Genomic DNA, 4031 nt, shown 5'->3' with positions numbered 1-4031 from the left:
GACTGTTGGTAAACTCCCTACTAGTATCTGGATGTTCTTCCTCCTGGGTTGGTCAGGTATCCCTGAGAGGACTCTTGATCTGATTAAATGGTTGAAGGTCTGGCTGCTGGTGTTTTGGAAGCCAGAACTCAGTGGAGGAAGGGGTTGGGGAGTGTCTGTTTTTCGCATGTTTCTGTTCATTAACTCCCTCTCTTCTCTTAATAAGACCCAGGCAACCTCCTTGTCCAGGTAGCCTCTTTTACTCTCTGCCAAGAATAAACATTTAGTCTTCTGGAGAGGGAGAGGAGCAAGTTACTCAGTGGCATAGAGCGGGGGAGTGGATCTAAGTATCTGATTGCTTCTCTATAGTCTCTCACCCAATTCTGCCTACTTGATCTCCTTCCCTCTCCTGGCCTTAGTTCCTGCTGTGACTGGCGGTGTCTGCTACCTGACCTTTTGACCATTCTGCTGTGTACATCAGAATGTTTCTTCTCAGATACCTAGAGTTGGTAGCAGTCTCTGATTGTTCACAGTTATTACGTATCCATCCATTGTCCAAGTATCAAAATTCTGCTTTTCTTCTTACTCTTCTCCCTGTCCTCCTGAGTTGTCTTCTCTATTTTCCTTTTAAATTCCTTTATTGTGTGTTATTTTTGCTTTTTTTAACTCTCCTCACCTGCAACTCACTGATTAAAATTTTCCATAATTTTTTAAAGGATAACCCTCTGAAAGAATTGGAATAGAATGTGTAACTCCATATCAGTGGGGACAAGTGTGTTGAATAATATGTGGTCATTCAACTAGAAGCCAGGAAAGGAAAAAAAAAGGAGCAAAGAAATCACTTAGGAATTAGAAAACAAAACAAGATGATAGAAAGTGGCTTAAATATCTCCATAAACCAACACATTAATTTCAGATTAAGCTTGCTGGTTAAAGGAGAATAAAACCTTAAAAATATTAACTAAATGCTTTTTGTTAGTAGATACATTTGAAACTTGACTTCCCTGATGGTTTAGCTGTAAAGAATCCACTTGCCAATGTAGGAAGCATGGGTTCAATTCCTGGGTCAGGAATATCCATGCCCTGAGAGGGGAATAGCTATCCACTCCAGTACTCTTGCCTGAGAAATCCTATGAACAGAGGAGCCTGGCAGGGTATAGTCAGTCCATGAGGTCACAAAGAGTCAGACATGACTTAGCAACTAAGCAACAACAAAATGTATATTTCTAAAATTCTTCAGTGATTCACTGCCACATGAAGCACTCCTGAGCTTTTGACATGTACACAGAGATGAATAAAGGTCACTTCTCTTGAGTCCAAACTTTTCAAAACTGAGAGAAAAGTAGAAAGAATCTGAGGAAGCTATTAGGAGAGTGAAGGGTCATAAGATCGATTTTCCTTGTATCTGGAATCTAATACAGAAATGAGAACATGTTCAATCATTCTTACTCACTCTAAGTTTCTCTGTTTTCAGGGCATTTGGTTCTTCTTCCCAGTTTAGGGTACATGTAATGGGGTCAGCCTCATTATGGGTTTGGGCTGGATATTAGATGATGTCTGCTGGTTGTTAATCAGGCTTAATTTGGAAGCTGGCAGCCTCTGGAAGGATCATGGTATTACTAGTAAAATCTTCGGAGCTGGTGTCTGAGCCCGTTATAAAAAGGTTTATCTATCATGTGTTCAGATGGATGTGTGAGTGTTCTTATTAACGGTTTTGCTCAGGGAGGGCGAGTTTCTGAGTAGCAGTTTAACTTTATCAAACAGAGATTAAACCCTTCCCAATGTGCACCTCATTGTCCCTCTTTTCTCAGTGTAGGAAAGGTCATGGTGAAAACCATTATGACCTCTAATATTTGGGACTTCTGTTCCTGAGACCGTAAACTGAGATGAATGTTTCCTGGTTCTGGTGAGTTCAGAAAACATTTGCTATAGTGTCCATCTGATCACGCTACTTACTGTTTTAAAGGTTTCAATGTTGTCACCTTGCCCATGAGATAAGATCATCATCATTAACAAGGTTAGCAAGCCCTGATCAGAGACACCCACGGTCAAGAATCCCCTCTCTGCATTTCCTCTAGCTCTTCTCCATATTTCCAGGCATCTGTTTTAAGGGAATATGGGGTTTGCTTTAATCAGATTTGGTAAGACTTACACAGACGTGGAAATGACTGCCTTGAGGGGAGAAGTCTAGCAATGCTGGATGAGTAAAAAAGACGAGAAGGTAAATTTGAAGGAAGTCTAGTCTTCTTCTTTTGTAAGTTGATATTTAGGAAGTAGGAAATTTCTTTATGCAACGTCACCTGAAACTGTGGTGAATTAACTTCAGGAGTGTTAAGAAGGAGTCTGCAGATTCTTCGTATTTCATCAAACTGTGTGGACTTGCACCACAAATTTACTAATTCAACTGGGTGTTTATTTACTATTAAACCTGTGTATCTTCAAGGACAACACACTTTTCTCTCCTGAGATTGATATTCCTCCAATTCAGATTCGAAGAACATTTCTTGAATGGTTACATTTTCACATTTCTTTGGTAAGGGTTGTGTTCTCTCCTTAAATAAGGAAACAAAAATTCAAAGAGGATAACTGACTTCCTGGAGGTCACACAGCCAGAGTCAACTCTTAAGTCTGCTCTTTCTGCATTCTGATCCTCGTCGCCATTTAGCCAAACATGGCTACATAGTCTGTCTTATTATTGACCTTTCTTTGATTCTGGTATGGGCAGCAGGGTGACTCTTTCAATCAATAATCCAAAAAAAAAAGACAAAAAAAAAGCTTGTAAGTTATTTGGAACCTGTAGTATTTCTTATGCAGACTAGGACTTGGGTGGAGAGGCACACAACCATCCCTGTTGGCTTAGCTCCTACTGAATCTCCCACGAGAATAAGGCTGCATGGCCTCATCTTGAGGAGCTAATATTCTATGGGAGGGGGCACATGATAAGTAAGTAAACGAATGAGGAAGCAGGTAACTGATCCTATGCTAAGGGCTTTGAATGCAGTAGGGAGCTGAGAGATGATTTCTTTGTGGCTGAGAACTCTGTTAAATGGGGTGGACAGAGAGGAATGACGTTTAAGCCAAGACCTGGAGGATGAATGATTACTAGTTACGGGCCCATGTGGGAAAAAGCATGCCAGCTACAGGGAGAGCACTGGAAAGACACACAGGTCAGGGCTTTCGTGTTGGGGAGTTTTGTTCTGTTAGCAAGACGTGACAGAGGAGTTCAGGCAGATGGCGTGTGCAGCACACCGCCTGAGAGGGTCTGCAGGGCAGGCAGTCGCCCAGTGACCAGCAAGACTTCTACAAGGGCAGCTAATTGCAAACCACAAGATTGGTGCTCCTAGAGGGTTGATGATACTGGCAAGTGCCAAGAATGTCGCCTATGTCTGGAAGCACTGAGAGCCGAGGTCAGCCCTGGAGCACAGAAGCCTGTCCCCTATGCCTGGAGTGGTGGCAGGCAGCACGCATCCATTGTTTCCACCACACTGCCGGCAGTGAATCGCAGCTGGTTGTTGCTGAATTCTGGGATTTGCTTCTTGGAGACAAATAATTAACACTGGCAGGAGTTTGATTGCATTAATTCACAGAAAGAAACACCCAAATGATAAATCCATAGTGGGAAAAACTGCCCATATGTTACAGATTGGCTTAACATGGTCGAGGCATTAAATAAAAGAAGTCTGGGAAACAAAAACCTTTATCAGCTTTATTAACATTGAACTCTGTGGCTTCCACTGGGGCTGACACACTTAATTAAAGACGCTCTGGTCTAATTAGGTTGCACATCAAATATATAAATACAAGCTTGTAGAAAGCCCAGTGACTGGAGTTTGGATCCCCTTTGCTGTGCATATTTACTTCATACCAACACCAGGACCTTCTCTGGTGAGAGTTGGACACGGTGAGGTGAGGCAGTTCCACCCTGTTTGGAAGGAGTAGGTATGTGCTTCTTTGTGCCGAACTTCTTTGCATCCAGACGAAGCTGGAGAAAGCAGACTTTGATTTTCTTCATTTTTCTTAAGAAGAAGGATGCATTTTGGAAAATTCATCCA

This window comes from Muntiacus reevesi, chromosome 2 (genome assembly GCF_963930625.1).
Source record: "Muntiacus reevesi chromosome 2, mMunRee1.1, whole genome shotgun sequence".
Lineage (NCBI taxonomy): Eukaryota > Metazoa > Chordata > Mammalia > Artiodactyla > Cervidae > Muntiacus > Muntiacus reevesi.
Note: the sequence above shows the minus strand (reverse complement) of the source record.